Here is a 21,358-nt window from a genome sequence, read left to right as displayed (position 1 = left end):
TTTTTGTCGGTCGTGGGGCTTGAACTCTGGGCCTGGGCGCTGTCCCTCAGCTCTTCAGCTCAAGGCGAGCGCTCTACCACTTGAGCCACAGCGCCACTTCCGGTTTTCTGGTGGTTTATTGGAGATAAGAGTCTCACGGTCTCTCCTGCCCGGGCTGGCTTTGAACCGCGATCCTCAGATCTCAGCCTCCTGAGTAGCTAGGCTTACAGGCGTGAGCCACCAGCGCCCGGCTTCCTTATCCACTTCTTACTGATGCTGGAGCCTCTCGGAATAGCATATGTCTGACTCCCAGCTTCTACATATCAGGGCCATGATCACAGCATACCAGATCTGACTCACCTGACCTTCAGTCACAATTGAAGTTGTGTGCTCTAATTAAATCTGAAATTTAGGCTTAGTTTGTTTTTTTTTTTTTGTTTGTCTGTTTTCTCTCACTGAAAGATTTAAAGTCTCGATAAACTTCCAAAGAGATCCTCTAGCCTTCAGACTGCTTTCAATTAGTTGTTAATTTTCTTGTTTTTGTTTCTCATTATTCTCCCTTGTAGGGCATGCACATAAATAATAACTAAGTCACAATCCTGTTCCCCTCAGCCCCCCAACTCCTCAGTGCTCTTTAGAAGGCTGAGTGACATTTTCTGGCATGCTGGGACATCACTGACACATTTTGCCAGGCATAATCAGGGAGAGCCTTAGGAATGAGTGTGCTACCATGTGCACAAACTCTCCATGCCCACCTTAGAACATGATACAGAGCTGATGTAATATTGGCCAACCCAGCCGGGCGCCGGCGACTCATGCCTGTAATCCTAGCTACTCAGGAGGCTGAGATCTGAGGATCATGGTTCAAAGCCAGCCCCGCAGGAAAGTTCATGAGACTCTTATCTCCAATAAACCACCAGAAAACCGGAAGTGGTACTGTGGCTCAAGTGGTAGAGCACTCACCTTGAGCTGAAGAGCTGAGGGACAGCGCCCAAGCCCAGAGTTCAAGCCCCATGACCGACCAAAAAAAAAAAAAAGTATATATATATATATTGGCCAACCTAACAGGATCTCTAGAACAAATGCTGCCTTTTAGAAGAGTTCTGTGTGGAGTAGAAATGGCCAGATCTTGGCATTCCTGCTGTGCTGGATAGGCTGAACTGGATAGGCTGAACTTCAAATTCATTCTTTTTTTTTTTTTTTTTTTTTGTCGGTCGTGGGGCTTGAACTCTGGGCCTGGGCGTTGTCCCTCAGCTCTTCAGCTCAAGGCGAGCACTCTACCACTTGAGCTACAGCTCCACTTCCGGTTTTCTGGTGGTTTATTGGAGATAAGAGTCTCATGGTCTCTCCTGCCCGGGCTGGCTTTGAACCTCGATCCTCAGATCTCAGCCTCCTGAGTAGCTAGGATTACAGGCGTGAGCCACCAGCGCCCGGCTTCAAATTCATTCTTGGAAGAAGATAGGTAAATTTCTATTGCTGTCATCATGTGTGTGTGTGTGTGTGTGTGTGTGTGTGTGTGTGTGTGTGTGTGTGCGCACACACACATGCACCAACTTGTACCCATACTGGAGCTTGAACTCAGAGTCTTAGCTTTTTCTCACAAGGCTGGTGCTCTAGCCACTTGAGCCACACTTTTACTTTTGGCTTTTTGCTGGTTAACTGGAATTAAGAGTCTCAAATTCATCTTTCCTGGACTGGCTTTGAAAACAAACAACAAGGGCTGGGAAGGTGGCTCAGTGGTAGAGTGCTTGCCTTGCATGCATGAGGCTCTGGGTTCGATTCCTCAGCACCACATAAGCAGAAAAAGCCAGAAGTGGTGCTGTGGTTCAAGTGGTAGAGTGCTAGCCTTGAGCTGAAGAGCTGAGGGACAGCGCCCAGGCCCAGAGTTCAAGCCCCACGATCAACAAAAAAGAAAAGAAAAGAAAAAAGAAAACAAACAACAACAGGTGAGGGCCAGCAATGTAGCTTAATTGTAGAATGCTTGCCTAACATATGCAAGGCACTGGGTTTGATCCCAAGCACCTCAAACCAAACCAAACCAAAACCCCCAAATTTAAAAGTGGATAAGATAGAAGTTCTACAGAAGGAGCTGTGTGCTGTCTTGGCTGAGATCTTTCCTGCAGAATGCAAGTACTGGATGCTTGATTCTACCACAATCTGTGGTACATTGTGTGAGTTACTTTAACTTTCTGTGCTTTTCCTCCTCAAACACAGATAATATTTCCTTCCTCAAAAGGTTGTCGGGAGGCTGAAATGAATATAAAGTGTTGATTCTACTACCCTGCCCTTCATCAGCATCCTATAATTTTCACCTGTTTAGGATAACACAAACATGTAATTTATGTACATTATACTTAACTAGAACAGAACATCGGTTGTGGTGGAGTAGTGTGTGTTAGCATTGAGACTTGAACTCAGCACTTCACACTTTTCACTTAGCTGCTTTGCTCAAAAGGTTGGTGCTGTACTATTTGAACCACAGCTCCAATCCAGCTTTGTAGTGGTTAATTGGAGGTAAGAGTCTCAGAATTTCCTGCTCAGGCTGGCTTCAAACCATGATACTCAGATCTCAGCTTCCTGAATAGCTTGGATTACAGGTGTGAGACACAAAGTTTGGTTTATACAGTTACCTATTATCCATTGGCCTTTGGTCAACTAACAGCATTATAGTTTTCATCCTCCATTAGAATTCGCTAGTGTTGGCTCCATCCTCCACTCTAGCACAAGCTATGTGGCCACCAGAACACTGTATCCCCCAACACAGTGACTGGTTTGAGAGAGGGAGACATGTGACCCTTTGTGTGTATCAAGCCCAAGAATGAACATAGATAGATAGATAGACAGACAGACAGACAGACAGACAGACAGACAGACAGACAGACAGATAGATAGATAGGTAGATAGATAGATGAGATATCATATCTAAAAACAAATGAAAAGTCAAATTCCAGTGGCTCATGCCTGTGATTCTAGCTACTCAAGAGGTTGAGATCTGAGGATTGTGGTTCAAAGCCAACCCAGGTGGGAAAGTTCATGAGACTCTAATTAACCACTTAAAAAGCCAAAAGTGGATTTGTGGCTCAAGCAGTAGAGCACTAACCTCCAGAAAAAAAAGGAAAAAAAAAAAAGAAAAAAAGCCAGGGACAGCCCCCAGGCCCTAAATTCAAGCCTAAGGACAAAAAATAAATTAACTTAAAAATAAAAATAAAAAAGATTTAAGGTGAAACAGATACCTTTTAGACAGCCAATATTTGACACTCAGACATTTGAGAGAGAAGCCTGGGCTAGATCTATATATTTAGGATCTATCTGTGCAGGGAGAAAAAATGTGCTGAATGAGGAGGTTGGAAAATGGGTGGGAATAACCAGTTGGAATTGAGACTTTATTCTGGATTATCACTTAAGCAACTTGGGCACACAGCCAGAGGTCTTTAGAGTTAATCTTTCTCCTCCTTCTTGTCCAGAATTAAGCCACCATGTGGCCCTTTGCACTGCTTTGTTAAACAGTCAGTGATTCTGTTAAAGAGCTAAGTTCTATGTCAGAACACGGAACTGGTTCACTTGGGTTTGGATCTAGTCACATGGGCTAGTACAGAGAGATGTCAGGAAAGTGATTCAGGATCTGATTTTTTTTTGGAATCAGTGTTTATGGATAGGCACAAAAGAGCACAGGATGCTGACAACTTGAGAGACAGTGCTTCAAGGACAAACTTTTCCAAATAGGGACATTTGCATTAGCATGCTGACTCTTGCTCTCTCCCTAGATAGTACTTTTTTTTTTTTTTGCCATGAAATGAGGGTTATTAAAGTGACAAGGGATGTAAAGCTGAATCAGAGTGGATGTTGATGTGTGACAGCAGGAGAAAGGGTTTAAGTCTTCCATGTGCCCTTTAAGATGACTCAGAGCATCCCATGACAAGTTTCTTTTTGTATTTTTTTTCTTCACAAGGGCAATCACATCTTCCTCGGTGACTATGTGTGACCGCTCTGGCATTATTATTACCACATTTGCTTGGCACTTCCTAATGTTAGACAATGTGCGAGGTGTTTTATATATATTATTCCCGTTACTTCACACATATACACAAAACTACAAAGTAGGAGATATTTAAATACTGACTGCTGGGTGCTGGTTTGTCATAGCTATAATTCTGTAATTCTCAGCTTCCTGAGGCTGAGAGCTAAGAAGCTAGCCCAGGCAGAAAAGTCCAGGAAACTCTTCTGTCCATATAACCACCCAAAAAGCCAGAAGTAGAGATGTGGCTCAAGTAGTAGAGCACTAACTTTGAGCAAAATAGCCCAGACCTTGAGTTCAATCCACAGTACTGGCACACACACACACACACACACACACACACACACACACACACACACACACACACACACACACACACACACACCCTAAGAAAACGTGTACTCCATGAACTAGAAGCTGAGGCTCTATCTTACCTTTGGTAGCCTCATGCTGATGTGCAACATCTGGATGGGGTTCAAAGTCAGGAGGAGGTGTTAGCACAGGAACAGGCACAGGAACAAACACAGTAGGGCAATGTCATAAAGGTAAGGTAGACTTACCTGGAAAGAGAAGATCAGAGGTCAGAAAAGTGCTTTCTTGATGTTTCCAGAACTCATGATAAGAAAAATACACAGACACATCGGGATTTTTATTTACCCATTTTGTTTCCTTCCATGAGTTGTGCACTTTATTGAGGCCAGGAACACAATAATGACCAGAGACAGACTGCAGGCTCTTCAGAGACAGATAATTCAAACATTTGTGACATAATATGATAGAGAGAAATATATTTCTACAAGTTTTCTGAAAATCAGACTCTTCCAGGGTGTGTGTGTGTGTGTGTGTGTGTGTGTGTGTGTGTGTGTGTGTGTGTGTGTGTGTGTGTGTGTGTGTGTGTTGTGCGCGCACCAGTCTTGAGGTTTGAACTCAGGGTCTGGGCTCTGTCCCTGAGCTTTTTCATTCAAGGTTTGAGTTCTACCATTTAGCCACAGCAACACTTCTTGCTTTTTGCTAGTTGATTGAATATGAGAGTCCCACAGACTTTCCTGCTTGAGGCTGGCTTCAAACTGCAATCCTCTGATCTCAGCCTCCTGAGCTAGGATGATAGGTATGAGCCACTGGCATCTGGTTGGATTGGTTGTTAAATATGTATGTTACAGCCATCTCTCATGGAAATTCTGAGGTTATATGAATCTGAGTTTTGTTTGTTTATATTTTCTGGGGTGCTAGGGTTTGAACTCAACACCTCACAAACACTGTACCACATAAACCACAATTAAGTCTTATATCCAGGACAATTTTGAAAGCACTGTTGTGAAGCACTGTGGGTCCAAGTGCTCACAAGCACTCTACCACATAAGCCACAGTTAAGTCCCATATCCAGGACAATGGAAAGCATTGATGTGTAGCTGTGAGCCCAAGTTCTCTGACAACCAGAGGCCTGGTGTCCACTTAGCCTGGGGAGTTAAGGCTCCTTCTCAGAGGTGGCAAGTGAGGAGGAGGCATGGGTAGAGCAGTGATCAGTGCCCAGTAGGGACCCTCGTGTTCCAAAGTGTGAAAACAATGGCAAGCAGTGACTTATTTAGGATACGGAGAGCAATCAGACACATTTGGACACACAATATGCAGACAGTGAAGAGGAAGGGAGAAGGCTGAAGTCAAAGCTGGGACCCATTAGGAAGACCACTGCCAATGACATGTGAAGAACTGAGATTTTTGGAGCTGCTTCTGAAACTGTCATGGCTTTTATAACTGTAATAATAAATAAATTTAATAATTTCTTTGTTCATAACATTTATGTGTATGTCTTCATAATAATTTATATATGGCATATTTCTGTATTATTAAATATATTTACATAGTATTTGTGTGTTATAAAGTGTTATAGATGTTTATATGTTATGATATGGTGCTAGGGATTGAACTCAGGGCCTTGGGCATGTTCAACAAGGAGATGCATCCCTACTCTTGTTTTTTGAGACAGGGTCTCACTGTGTAGCCCAGGCTGGTCTTGAACTTGGGAGCCTCTTGTTGTTGCCCCCAAGTGCCACTATGCCCAGTTGGAAATTATTTTTAATAGGGAAAACAGAAAGGGGATTGGTAGAGTGTTAGCAACTGTGTGAAAGTATCAGGTTACTGAGTTTGAGTTCTCTTGGATCTAAAAAAAGAAAAAAAAAAGAGAAAGCTTGGGTGGCTGGTGTCTCATGCCTGTAATCCTAGCTACTCAGGAGACTGAGATATGAGGATTGCAGTTCAAAGCCAGCCCAGGCAGAAAAGTCTGTGAGACTTACCTCCAATTAACCATCAGAAAACTGAAAGTTGTGCTGTGGCTCAAACATGGTAGAGCACTAGCCTTGAGCAAAAAGTCCTCAGGGACAGTGCCCAGGCCCTGAGTTCAAGCCCTACAATGGAAAAGAAAGAGAGGGGGTGGGGAAGGAAGGAAGGAAGGAAGGAAGGAAGGAAGGAAGGAAGGAAGGAGAGAGGGAGGGAGGGAGGGAGGGAGGGAAGGAGGGAGGGAGGGAGGGAGGGAAGGATAAGAAAGAAGGAAAGAAAGAAAGAAAGAAAGAAAGAAAGAAAGAAAGAAAGAAAGAAAGAAAGAAAGAAAGAAAGAAAGAAAGAAAGAAAGGAAGAAAGGAAGGAAGGAAGGAAGGAAGGAAGGAAGGAAGGAAGAAAGAAAGAAAGAAAGGAAGAAAGGAAGGAAGAAAGAAAGAAAGAAAGAAAGAAAGAAAGAAAAGACTATGTTTATTTTTTGCAATCATACATTTTTTAAAGGACTTCTGACTACTCTGAACTGGTTTCAACAATTTAAAAATCTGGAATGCAACAATTTAAAAATCTCGTATCTGACATACTTCAAAAAGTGCCAAGGTATGCTTCTGTTAGTACAAAATTGATTCTGTAAATTCACAGCTGTAGTTGAGGAGCTAGGATTCCGGACCTGAGCCACTGGTGACCGGCTGTTATGCAGCTTATGTAAGCCACACTGTTCACTGCAAATTTATAATGCCTCATAGGTTTTTTATTCTTTAAAACCTACTAGGCAGGCTGGGAATGTAGCTTAGTGGCAGAATGCTTGCTTAGCATGCATGAAGCCATGGGTTTTATTCTCAGTACCACATAAACAGAAAAGGCTGGAAGTGGCACTGTGGCTCAAGTAGTAGAGTGTTAGCCTTGAGCAAAAGCAGCTCAGGGACAGTGCCCAGGCCCTGAGTTTAAGCCCAGGACTGGCAAAAACAAAACAAAACAAAACAAAACCTAGCAGATACTTGAATTTTTTGTTTTTATCAGTACTGGGGTTTGAACTCAGGACTTTGTACTTGCTAAGCAAGAGCCATACCATAGGGACCATTCCCCAGCCCCACTTCATAGGTTTTAAAGAAAAATTTTCAAGTCAGCACTTGTAAAAGCTAAAGGATAATCTCTTAATACTGACTTCCAGTAATTTGAAGCTCCTTGTTTTGCTAGAACCATTTTTCACTCAAAACCTACTACTTATATGTAACACATATTTAAAAATTCTTTTAAAATACAAAGCTAATACTTTTCATTTTACATGTATCAATTTACTCAGTTTAGATAGGAAACATTTTAAAATACTTCCATGTCATCTTTAATTTGGTTGAGTCCTGATTTTGTATCCTGGCTCAATATCCAGTAATCATTACTTCAAGACAATGAGATATTTCAAAACAACACTTTTCTTTTTATAAAACTATTAGGTCAATGGAAATATAAACCACATTTTCCCTTTGTTGTGTCACATTGAATTTTCATTATTGAAAACTTTTCTAATTCCTTTGTTTGTTTTGTGGTATTGAGTATTAAACCCAGGAGCTCATAGTTGTAAGCACTCAACAACTGACCTCTATCTATCCTTGCCCTCTAATTGCTTTTAACATTTATAAGTCTATTATTCTAAAATAATTTGTGTAGAACAAAGCAATTATTTTACAATTATTACTTTAAAGTAAAGTAATAAAGCCCTGGGTTAGGAATTTATTTGGTCCCAGCACACAGGAAACTGAGGCAGGAGGATTGAGAATTCAAGGCCAGCCTGACCTATATTCAAGACGGGCTCAGTGCTGGGCACCGGTGGCTCATTCTTGTAATCCTAGCTACTCAGGAGGCTGAGATCTGAGGATCTCGGTTCAAAGCCAGCCCAGGCAGAAAAGTATGGGATTCTTCTCTCCAATTAACCACCAGGAAACCAGAAGTGGCACTGTGACTCAAGTGATAGAGCACTAGCCTTGAGCTGAAGAGCTCAGGTACAGTGCCCAAGCCCAGAGTTCAAGTCCCACTACTGACAAAAAGAAAAAAAAAAAGAGACAGGTTCAGTGAACTCTCAAGCATACACTGCAAGTCTAGTAATCTGGAAGTAGAGACAGGAGGACCTGATTTTGAAGTTATCCTGGGCTAGATTAAGAGCCGCTTTTGTCTCAATAACAAAACAAAACAAGATCCAGAAAATCCAAAATCATTCAAACCAAAAATCCTTATTTGACCATTTTGCTGAGTAAAACAGAATGTCAGATTTGAAAAAAGCCAAAAGGTGGGCTTCATTAGCCTGAGCAATAAATCCAAAAGACTCTTGTCATTTGTTAACTAGCAAAAAACTATAGGTGTGGCTCAAATAGTAGAATGCCAGTCTTAAGATTGACATAGTTTAATGTAGGTATAATACCATTCTTTCTGGCAACTATTGTTAGTCTCTGCTCTTATCTATAAAAGTCTGGGATAGCTAGAGTTGAATGAAGTTTTGTGAAATGAATTCATGTTTGGAGAAGGAAGTAAAATGAATTATTGGGGAAATATATCACAGAGAGTCAATTTAAATCCACTAGACAATGGATAGTTTATCCAAGGAAGTAGATCTAAGTACTTTTGAAATCCATAAGTTGCCAGGTCAGTGACTCAGGCCTGTAATTCTAGCCATTAACGAGGCTGAACTCTGAGGATCACAGTTCCAAGCCAGGTTGGGCAGAAAAGTCCGTTGAGATTTATTTCCAATTAGCCATCAAAAAGTCGGAAGTGGAGATGTGGTTCAAGCGGTAAAGATTAAGCTTTAAGTGGAAAAAAATCAAAGGCACAGCTCCTGAGTCAAGCCCCAGAATCAGTACAAAGAAAAGAAGCAGAAGGGGAAGGGGAAGGGAAAGGGGAAAAGGAAAAGGAAGAAGAATAAGGGAGACAGAAATAATAAATGCCATTCTGCTTTCTTCTCTGTAAAGTTGACTGTGATAATTAACTCATATAAACAGAACCACATATTAGCTAGCCTTTGCCACTGACTTATTAGCACAATATCTTCAAGACTTAACTTGTGTTTTAGCAGAACTTTCTTCCTTTACATTAAACCTGCATAATATTCCATTATATATAGATACTACATTTTATTTATCTATTCATCTTCCAGTGGATGTTTGGGTTATTTCTATTTTTGGAGTTAAAATGAATAATGCTGTTCTGAACAAAATGTATTCCAGTACCCAATTGTAGTCATTTTGGGTATGTACTTGTAAGTGGAATTACTGGATCGTGTGATAATTCTGCATTACTTTTTCTTCCTTTTATTACAGTACTGGAGTTTGAACTCAGGGACTTGTGTTGCTAGATAGGCACTTTACCACTTGAGCCATGCCCCAGCCCTTTTTGCTTTATTTATTTTTTGAATAGATCTCAAGTTTATGTCTTTGCTGACCTGAACCATGATTTTCTTGGAGCAAGAGTCTCCTGTTTGTCCTTTCCAAGTACCTGTGATGACAGGTATTCACCAACATGCTCCACTTGTATTAATATGAGGTCTCTCAAACTTTTTGTTTGAGCTGGCTTCCGACCTTAATCCTTCCAGTGTTTGCCTCCTGAATACCTAGGATTACATGAGCCATCCCATCTGGTCTTACAGAACTGTTATACCATACTATTTTCCATAGTAGCAGCACTGTTTTACCTTCCCATTAGCAACGTATAATGATTCAATTTCTTAGCATCCTCCTCAACATAAGTAAAAATTTAAACTCTACACAGCATTTGACATTAAAAAATCATTTAACTGACTCATATTTAATTTTTTCTTTATTTCTAGGTGGCACGGTCCTTTTCTGGTGCCATAAAAATATTTAAATTGTATGAGCGTGCGTGCACACATACACACGTGCGCATGCACAGCACTGGGGCTTGAACTCGGGGCCTGTGTGCTGTCCCAACATTCTTACCACTTGAGCCACACTTCCACTTCTAGATTTTTGCTTGTTATTTGGAGATAAGAGTTTCATGGGGCTGGGAAGGTGGCTCAGTGGTAGAGCGCTTGCCTTGCATGCATGAGGCCCTGGGTTCAATTCCTCAGCACCACATAAGCAGAAAAAAAAAAGCCGGAAGTTGCCCTGTGGCTCAAGTGGTAGAGTGCTAGCCTTGAGCTGAAGAGCTGAGGGACAGCGCCCAGACCCAGAGTTCAGGCCCCACGACTGGACCCCCCCCCCAAAAAAAAAAAAAAAAAAAAGAGTTTCATGGACTTTTCTTCCTGGGCTGGCCTTGAAATGCGATCCTCAGATCTCAGTTTCCTGAGTATTTGGAATAAAGTGTGAGCCACTGGTGCCACAAATGTTTAAATTCTCATTTTTCTCTCTGCCACATGTACCTTCTATCATTATAAAGGCAACATGTAATCAATGAAAACTTATGTCTGTAAACTATATTTTTACAGCTTTCAACAAGCTGACCATACTAAAAGATCTTCACCAATAGTAACCCCTGAAATTTTACTGGCTCTTCTCATAGAGACAAATATGCTTTTTTTTTTTCCTTCTGAAAGTTCTTAGAAGTCTGCATAAGCTGGACAGTCAACTGATGTAAGTACCAGAGGAACCACTAATAGGCAGCATCTCCCTCTCATTTCTGACCCCAGCCCAGAAAGAATGTTGTTGTCAGGCCAAGACTATATCTGAAGCAGTAAACTCTTAAAAATAATTTCATAGCTGGGCACCAGTGGTTCACGCCTGTAATCCTAGCTACTCAGGAGGCTGAGATCTGAGGATCATGGTTCAAAGCCAGCCCAGGCAGGAAAGTCCATGAGACTCTTATTTCCAATAAACCACTAGAAAACTGGAAGTGGCTCTGTGGCTCAAGTGGTAGAGCACTTGCCTTGAGCTAAAGAGCGCAGGGATGGTGCCAAGGTCCAGAGTTCAAGCCCTATGACCAAAAAAAAGAAAAGAAAAAAAAGTAATTTCATGACAGCTGTACAGAAACAAAAGGCGACCCTCTTTCCACACTTCATTGCTCTTTGTCAGCTGTGTTTTGATGAGTCCTATGTAGAGACTCAAGCACATGTCCATCTCCAAAATGAATAGCTGACTGAGAAAGGTGAGAAAAGAAAATGGCCTTGGAATCCTACAGCTACCATGGTACCTGTAGCTAGTCCACAGTGTTCTTTTACTAAAGATAATTTCCACCAATGAACAGCAATAATCAAACAAGGCCACTCAGTTACCATGGAGGGATAAGCCCATCACAAGATCATGACATTATCATAGCTGAATGTGGACCGAAAAGAGAACACAAAGCAAGAACACAAAGCAACCACAAAAGTAATCTGTACCCTTTGTTCTAGCTATGTGAGTGAACATCTAGCCTTCTAAGAAGTAAAGATTGTTGGGCTGGCAGTGTAGCTCAGGTGGTAGGTGGTAGGTGGTAGGTGTAGCCCTCATCAGGTTCTGCATTCAATCCCCAAATTAATTGAAAAGAGGTCCAATTATTTTTTATTTTGTCAGCTATGAACTCAGGGCTTGGGCACTGTCCCTGAGCTATTTTTTTTTCAAGGCTAGTGCCCTACCACTCTGAGCCACAGCTCCACTTCTGGTTTTTGAGTGGTTGATTGGAGATAAAGAGTCTTCCAGGAAAAAAATAAAAATAAAAAAGAGTCTTCCAGGGATTTTTCTGCCTGGGCTGGTTTTGAATCATAACCCTCAGATCTCAGTTTCCTGAGTAACTAGGAATATAGGCATGAGCCATCAGCACTGGAAGAAGATGGCCAATTATTAAAGTAGTTATCATGCTCCCTATGTTTTTTGTGATCCAAACTGGGCCAAGTTGGGTCAACCAAATAAAGGATTATAGATGCTTGCAACCTTTGATTACCAACTGAGAAGAGGGGTCATAAGCAGACTGCCTGTGCCTTTAGCTTTTTTCATTCTTGTCTTCGACTTCTGGATCTGCTACTCTGCAGTTTTTACCTTGTGCCCAAATCCAAGCCTGCTTGTCCAGCCTTCCCATGAGTTTTTGTAAATTTATTATTATTATTATTATTTGTTGGTTGTGGGGCTTGAACTCTGGGCCTAGGCACTGTCCCTCAGCTCTTCAGCTCGTCTAGCTCTCTACCACTTGAGCCACAGTGCCACTTCCAGTTTTCTGCTGGCTTATCGAAGATAAGAGTCTCAGGACCTTTCCTGCCCTTCCTGCCAGCTGGCTTTGAACTACAACTCAGATCTCAGCCTCCTGAGTAGCTAAGATTAGCCCAGCTATTATATTCTTCTAGTAAATTCCAGTGAGTTGCTAGAATGACTTTATATTTCTTGCAATCAAAGACTCCTAAGAGATACCTGCTATTTCTTTTAGTTCTCGCTGTTGTACACAAGGTTGGTTCTTACTCAGACTCAGAGGGCTGGCTCCAAAATTCAGTTTCCTGAGTTTGATCTCAGCTTCACCCCTACTGATTTCTGAACTACTAAATAGGGATGATAATTAATAGTATCCACCTCAGAGGGTTTTCATGTCAATAAAAGAAATAGGGAAAGTGCTTGAAAAAGTAGCATTCTAAATACTGAATAAACAGTATCTCTTACTATTATCATTGCCTATATTTCTAGTCAGTTAACATTTTTCTCATTAGACACTGAATATAGTGCCTCACACTATAATCTCAGCTAGTATGGAGGATGAGATTGAGAGGATCGAGGTTCAAGGCCAGCTCATACAAAAAGTTCCCAATATCCCCATCTCAACCCATAGCTGGGTGCAATGATACACATCTGTCCTCTAAACCTTGTATAAGACTGAGATTGGAAGGATCAAGAGTCTAGGCTAGCTGGGTGCTGGTGGCTCACGCCTGTAATCCTAGCTACTCAGGAGACTGAGATCTGAGGATCAAGGTTCAAAACTAGCCTGGGCAGGAAAGACAGTTAACCACCAGAAAACTGGAAGTGGCTCTGTGGCTCAAGTGGTAGAGTGTTCACCTTGAGCTGAAGAGCTGAGGGACAGCACCCAGGCCCAGAGTTCAAGCCCCGCGACGGACAAAAAAAAAGAGTCTATGCCAGTCTGTGCAAAAACATAAAACACACAAAAAAACAAACAACAGGGCTGGGAAGGTGGCTCAGTGGTAGAGCGCTTACTTTGCTTGCATGAGTCCCTGGGTTCGATTCCCCAGTACCACATAAGCAAAAAGAAAAAAAGCTGGAAGTGGCGCTGTGGCTCAAGTGGTAGAACACTAACATTGAGCTGAAGAGCTGAGGGACAGTGCCCAGGCCCAGAGTTCAGGCCCCACGACCGGACCCCCAAAAACAACAACAACAACAAAATCCTTAGAAGACCCTCCCCCTCAACAGAAAAAAGCTGGGCACAGTGGTGCATTCCTGTCATCCCAGCAATAGCATGAAGAATAAACAGGAGACTAAAATACAAAAAGGGCTGGCAGGAGGCTCAAAGGGTAGAGCACCAGGGCTCTAGTGAACGTGAAGCCCTTCACACCTATGACTAAAAACGATTATTCTAATTCTACATGGACTATGGTAACAATTTTTTTTTCATTTAAGCCCTTATTATGTAGCCCAAACTAGCCCTGAACTTGTAATTCTCTTGTCTTAGCTTCCAGAATTCAGGGATTACAGTTGTATACCACCATGCCCAGTTTTTATAGCACTAGTTTTAATTTGACTTTAAGATGTAATCTTCCATACATAAATGTGATATACTTGAATCAGGTGTTACTTTAATTTAAAAATCTTCTATAGAGAGAACATTTCCCAATAATTTATGAAAAGATGTAGTTTGGAGTCTGCAATGATCTCCCATTTATTATTTATTCTATCTAGTAAAATATCACTACTTATTTTATTTTATTTTATTTATTTTTAAGTCGGTCATGGGGCTTGAACTCTGGGCCTGACCACTGTCCCTCAGCTCTTCAGCTCAAGGCAAGCGCTCTACCACTTGAGCCACAGTGCCACTTCCTCACTACTTATTTTAATACCACCTGAAAGACAATGCTATGTATATGTGTATATATGTATATATGTACATATATACACATATATATGAAATCCAGAGCTCCATATTATGTATATATATAGTATAAATACATATAGTATATATATTTATATATATAAATATATATAGTATATATATAGATATGTATACTATATATATAGTATATATATATATATATATATTATAAATAGATGAGTAGAGCCAGGTGCTGGTGGCTCATGCCTGTAATCCTAGCTACTCAGGAGTCTGAGATCTGAGGATCATGGTTCAAGCTAGCTGAACAGGAAAGTCTATCATACTCTTATCTCCAATAAACCACCAGAAGACCGGAAGTAGCTCTGTGGCTCAAGTGGTAGAATGCTTCCCTTGAGCTGAAGAACTCAGGGACAGTGCCCAGGCCCAAAGTTCAGGCCCCATGACCAGAAAAAAGAAAAAAAAAAAGAATGTGATGTTTTAAAATATGAGTTCTGGGTAAAATTTACAGCTTTAAAAAACTCATTATGGAACTTTTTTGTATAGATCTCATGATTAGGAGTCAGCATCAACTTTGAGAATTTGCTAAGTGAGAAACATATTGGAGCTTTTTCTATTGACCTAAATTATCTTGGCTCCATCTAACTCATCAGATGAATATTCAACCATCAAATTAGCTTTTCTATTTCACAATCAAAGTGTTCACTGAGAAGAGCTTCCATTACAAAAGCACATAAAATAAAGGCAGCTTTCTGTTAAATACCAGGACATCAAAACTAGGTTATCATTGATATAGTTGCTTTTAAAATTAAAATTAAAGTTCTAATAATTTTATTCACTGAGGATAAAGGACATTTATTTCCTCCTATTCAATTTCTACAGTATATCAGTGAATAAAGAAATAGAGCCGGGTGCTAGTGGCTCATGTCTATAATCCTAGCTACTCAGGAGGCTGAGATCTGAGGATCATGGTTCAAAGCCAGCCTGGGCAGGAAAGTCTGTGAGACTCTTATCACCAGTAAACCACCAGAAAACTGGAAGTGGCGCTGTGGCTCAAGTGGTAGAGCACTAGCCTAGAGCTGAAGAGCTGAGGGACGGTGCCAAGGTCCAGAGTTCAAACCTCATGACCAAAATAAATAAATAAATAAATAGACCAAAACATTAAAAGACAAAATGAAAAAAATTAATGAATCGATCTTTGCTTGTTACCAAATATTAACAAACCTATTAAGAATAAAGTGAATTTGTATTATTCCAAATCTTTTTTTATTTTTTCCCTAGACAGTATGCTCTCTGAGAGTAGGATAAGATCTCATTTATTTCTCCAGGGTTTCAAGTATTTTCTGTAATGCCAGGGTTGCCATTATATTCTCTATTGAATTGTTTTTCAAAAATTTACTAGAGGGGCTGGGAAGGTGGCTCAAGTGGTGGAGCGTTAGCCTTGAGCTGAAGAGCTGAGGGACAGTGCCCATGCCGAGTTAAGGCCCCACAACCGGACCCCCCAAAAAAAATTTACTAGAGAAGTAGTATAATCAGTTTTCTGTAGCTACAACTAAATACCTGAGATAGTCAGGTGCTGGTGGGTCAGCCTGCAGTTCTAGCTACTCAGGAGGCTGAGATCTAAGGATCATGGTTCAAAGTAAGCCCAGGCAGAAAAGTCTGTGAGCCTCTAATCTCTAGTTAATCACCAGAAAACTGGAAGTGGTACTGTGGCTCAAAATAGTAGAGCACTAGCCTTGAGCACAAATGCTTAGGGACAGTGCCCAGTTCTATCTCTAGGACTGGCAAACATAAAAAGGTATGGAAGTTTACTTAGCTCATCGATCTTGAGGCTTGGAGGTATTGTGCTGGCATCTGGTGAGGGGTCTTGTGCTATATCATAAATTGGCAGAGGCATTGCAAGACAGAGAACAAGTTAGCCAGAAACAGATCAAGAGCTCTTGTCATAAAGCCACTACCATAATCAGCTAATCCACAAATGAATTAACCCATGGATGAGGGCAGAGTCCTCATATCTAGTTACCAACCAATGGTCTTACCTCTAGATCACTGATCTCAGTCATGATCAAATGATTTAAGGGATTAAGTTTCTACCACATAAAATTGGGAGACATATTCAAATCATAGCAGAGAGATTCAATGAGAAACTTATACAGCATCATGCTTGTAAGAAAAGGATTAATGTATCTTAGTGAACTGAGTTATGTATGTGTAGGTAGATATAGTTACACACTGTATTTTAAAAATAAAGCAGCCAGTGCTGGTAGCTCATGCCCATAATCCTAACTACTCAGGAGGCTGATCTCTGCAGATCAAGGTTCAAAGCCAGCCTGAGCAGAAAAGTCCCCATGAGATTCTTTTTTCTTTTCTTTTCTTTTTTGAAACTGAGAGTAGTTTTTAGTTTATTCATTAATTTATTTTTATTGCTATGGTAAAGGTGATTACAGTTACATAAGTCAGGTAATGAGTATGTTTCTTTTTGAAGTGTCACCTCCCCTGCAAGATATATAGTTCATTTTCAACATAGTGTCTAGTGAGTACCACTGCTGAATTAGTTCACCATTTGTTCCATCCTTTCTGTGTTCCCCCTTACCCTCCCCCAAACAGATTAACTTACATATACGACAAAAGGTACAAAAAAATTAAAAACTGAAACTATACACACACACACACACACACACACACACACACACACACACACAATGGAATTGTATTCATCCATCAGAAAGAATGGTATTGTACCATTCAAAAGGAAATGGAAAGACTTGGAAAAAATTATACTAAGTGAAGTAAGCCAGACCCAAAGAAACATAGGTTGCATGGTTTCCCATGAGATTCTTATCTCCAATTAACCACTCAAAACTGGAAGTGGAACTGTGACTCAAAGTGGTAAAATGCTTGCCTTGAGCCAAAGCTCAGGGATAGCACCCAGGCCCTGAATTCAAGCCCTACAACCAACCAAAAAAAAATCAAGTACTAAAGTAGAACATAGCTTCCCAGCCTTATTATGCCATGTCATGCAAAGACAATGGGAATAGTTGGGTAGCACTTTTTAGTAAATTGACAAGACTATTCCCAGCTATCCTATGCAGCCACATGCATAGGAGATTTCCACTGGCTCCTAAGAACTTAAGTAAACAAGCATGTGCTGGATTTACTCCTACCTAGCCAACTGTTTACATGTCTTACTACAGCTGAGCTCAGTCAGTTCTCACTAGACAAAAACTTGTCCAGGATGGAGTAGTTATATCAACAGCAAATGTGAACTGGGTGTGGTGGTGCTCACCTGTAATTCCAGCTACTGGGTAGGCTAAGGTAGGAGGATTGAGAGTTTAAGGCCAGTGTGGGCCACCTAGTCACATTCCATCTCAGAAAGAAGAAGAAAAAAGCTAGGTACTATTATCCTAGCTACTCAGGAGGCTGAGATCCGAGGATCACAATTTGAAGCTGACCCTGCAGGAAAGTCTGTAAGACTCTCTTATCTCCTCTACACTACCAAAAAAGCTGGAAGTGGCACTGTGGCTCAAGTGTTGGGTGCTAGCCTTGAGCAAAAGAAACTCGGGGATAGTACTCATGCCCTGCGTTAAAGCCTTACTATGAGTGCAAAAAGAAAGAAAGGAAAGAAGGAAGGAAAAATTAGAAGAAAGGGAAGGAAGGAAGAGAGAATGAAAGAAAAGAAAAAAGAGAAGAGAAGAGAAAAGAAAGACAAAATCAGCAAATGCTGCTGGGTGTCAGTCACTTACACATGGTAATCCTGTCTAGTCAGAAGGCTGAGATCTGAGCATCACAGTTTCAACTCAGCCCAGGCAGAAGACTGAGACTCTGAACTCAAAGAGCCAGAAGTAGAGCTGTAGCTCAAGTGGTTGAACAACCTTGAGTGAAAAAGCTAAAAGAGAGTGTCAAGGCCATGAGTTCAAGCCCCAGGACCAGCACACACACACACACACACACACACACACACACACACACACACACACACACACACACACACACACACACACACTCCTGTAAAGTCTGTAAATGCTACACGTCAATGTTTTTTGTTTTTGTTTTCCTAGAAAATGTGTTGTACATTTCTCTGCACATCATTGACCAAAAGTGAGGCATCCAGACTGTTTTCTAACTCATTACAGTTGGTATATACATACTGTATAATTAAGTCTAGTTTTTCCAATTCTCTAAACATGAGCATTTTTATGATAGAAATTATACCAGACAGCTGCTGACTAATTTGATTTTGTTATGCAAAATAAAAATGTAACAGCTTCAGTGAAAAGCTTGAGTATAATTAACATTCAGGTGGATCCACCTTGAGACTAGTGGATCATATGTAAAACCCTAGTATCCACACTATAGATAAGACAATGTGGAGGGAAGAATCCTCCAGTGAAATTAAGATTTTACCCATACCCTTACAAGTAAAGGTCAGCATTTGACAAGTTTGTACTCTCAGAGATGTCAATCGTGTTCTCTGTTGTTTTGGGTTTTGCTTTTGTCACTTGTGGGGCTTGAACTCGGGGCCTGGGTGCTGTCCCTGAGCTCTTTTTGCTCAAGGCTTGTGCTCTACCACTTTGAACCACAACTGCATTTCTAGTTTTCTGGCGGTTAATTGGAGGTAAGAGTCTCATGGACTTTCTTGCTTGGACTGGTTTTGAATTGTGATCCTCAGATCTCAGCCTTCTGAGTAGCTAGAATTATAGGCATGAGCCACCAGCGCTTGGCTATGTTCTCAGTTTTGTAACACCTAACTAGAAATAGGTGAGAAAGTTCTCATGAAAAACAAAGACCCAAGTGAATAAATAGGACCAAGAAATATACATCATGGAATTAATTCAAGAAGCAAAAATAAATAAACATACAAAATAAGCAAGCTAGTAGTAATATTCTCAAATGGCCATGTTACAAAAAAGAGATGTAGAGATTGAATTCAATTGCCATCAAAATTCTAATGACATGCTTCACTGAACTAGAAAACAAAATTCTAAAATTTAGAACAGAATCCTGAGCAAAAAAAAAGAGTAATGCTAAATGTGTTATAACACCAAGTTCAATTATACTACTGAGCTATTGTAACAAAAAGAGCATAATAATAGATATGTAAACCAATGGCACAGAATAAAGGATCTAGTAGGAATAAGCTCACAGACATTTGATTCTTGACAAAGATATAAAAATATCCATTGGAAAGAAATGGTAGCTTCAGTAGCAAATGATACTGAAGAAATTGAATATCTACACATAGAAGACTGAAAGGAGATACCTATTTCTCATCTTATATAAAAATTCAAGCTGGGTGCTGGTGGCTCAAGCCTGTAATCCTAGCTATTCAGGAAGCTGAGATCTGAGGGTTGCGGTTCAAAGACAGCCTGGGAAGGAAAGTCTGTGAGACTCTTATCTCCAATTAACCACCAGAAAATTGGAAGTGGCTCTATGGCTTAAAGTAGTAGATTACTAACCTTGAGCAAAAGAGCTCAGGGACAGTGCCCAGGTTCTGAGTTCAAGACCATGACTGACAAAAAAAAACAAATACTGGTAAAGTGCTTAGCTTCACTTAGGAAGCCTGCGGCCCTGAATTTTACCTTCAGTATAGCTCCCCACTTAAAAAAAAATCAAAATGGATCAAAGACCGTACTGCAAGACTTGAAATTTTGAACCTACTAGAAGAAAACCTTGGGAAAACAATATAATATTATAGCCTTTACAGGCAACAACTGCAACAAGTTGTCTTTTCTTTTTTTTCCAGTACGGGGGTTTGAAGTGAGGACATTATGCTCCCTAGACAAGTAATCTGCCACTTGAGTTTCACCTTTAGCCCCTTTTGCTTTTAGTTACCTTTAGTTAGGGGTTCTTCTTTTTTGTCTTGGGTCAGACTTTCATCCTACCTCTTCCTCCAGTATAGCTACATCTCAGGCCTGTACCATTATGCCCAGTTTATTTACTGAGATGGATCTTAATAACTTCAAACCACGATCTTCCCAATGTCTGCATCCTAACCATCTGGGATTACCAGCAGGAGCCCCCATACTCTGTTGGCAAGAGTTTTCTCTTTTTGTTTTTTGGGTCCGGTCGTGGGGCCTGAACTCTGGGCCTGGGCACTGTCCCTCAGCTCTTCAGCTCAAGGCTAGCGCTCTACCACTTGAGCCACAGCGCCACTTCTGGCTTTTTTTTTCTTTTTGCTTATGTGGTGGTGAGGAATCGAACCCAGGGCCTCAGGCATGCAAGGCAAGCGCTCTACCACTGAGACACTTTCCCAGCCCCTTGGCAAGAGTTTTCTTTTTTTTTTTTTGGGTTCGGTCGTGGGGCCTGAACTCTGGGCTTGGGTGCTGTCCCTCAGCTCTTCAGCTCAAGGCTAGCACTCTACCACTTGAGCCACAGCGCCACTTCCGGCTTTTTTTTTTTTTATTTTCTGCTTATGTGGTGCTGAGGAATTGAACCCAGGGCTTCTGGCATGCAAGGCAAGCGCTCTACCACTGAGCCACCTTCCCAGCCCTTTGGCAAGAGTTTTCTAAAATAGGACTTCAGAAGCTTAGGAAATAATAGCCGGACTTAATAAATGGTATTTCATCAAACCTCATAAACTTTTACAGAGCAAAGGAAGTAATTATCAGCATGAAGGGATAGCCTACAGAATGGGAGAAAATCTTTGCCAGCTGTTCATCTGACGGGACCAATATCCAAAATATATAAAGAACTCAACAATTAAATGTCAAAAGGAACAAATAACCTAATCATTAACTCAGATCCTGGAGTGATTCTCTATGGAAACCACTTGTGTGTCTTGGGCACTCTGCTTGGCCAGCAGAAGATTTATTCAGGACCATATGGCTGGTATCTGTGGGAAGAAGGAAGATACATAGGTTGTCTCTGACAGGTCCACCATGGAGTAGAAGAATTCCTAGAGTGGAAGATGACTTCCAAAACAAAAGGATCAGAACGACTTTCCCTCCTCAGATAACAAATGACCATTTTTTATTTATTGTTTTATTTTTTGTTGGTCATGGGGCTTGCACTCTGGGCCTGGGCACTGTCCTTCAGCTGTTATGCTCAAGGTTAACGCTCTACCACTTGAGCTACAGCGCCACTTCCAGTTTTCTGGTGGTTAATGGGAGATAATAGTCTCAAGGACTTTCCTGCCCGAGC

Source organism: Dipodomys spectabilis, unplaced genomic scaffold, assembly GCF_019054845.1.
Source record: "Dipodomys spectabilis isolate Male_0828 unplaced genomic scaffold, ASM1905484v1 ptg000004l, whole genome shotgun sequence".
NCBI classification, from domain to species: Eukaryota; Metazoa; Chordata; class Mammalia; order Rodentia; family Heteromyidae; genus Dipodomys; species Dipodomys spectabilis.
This window is presented reverse-complemented; position numbering follows the sequence as displayed.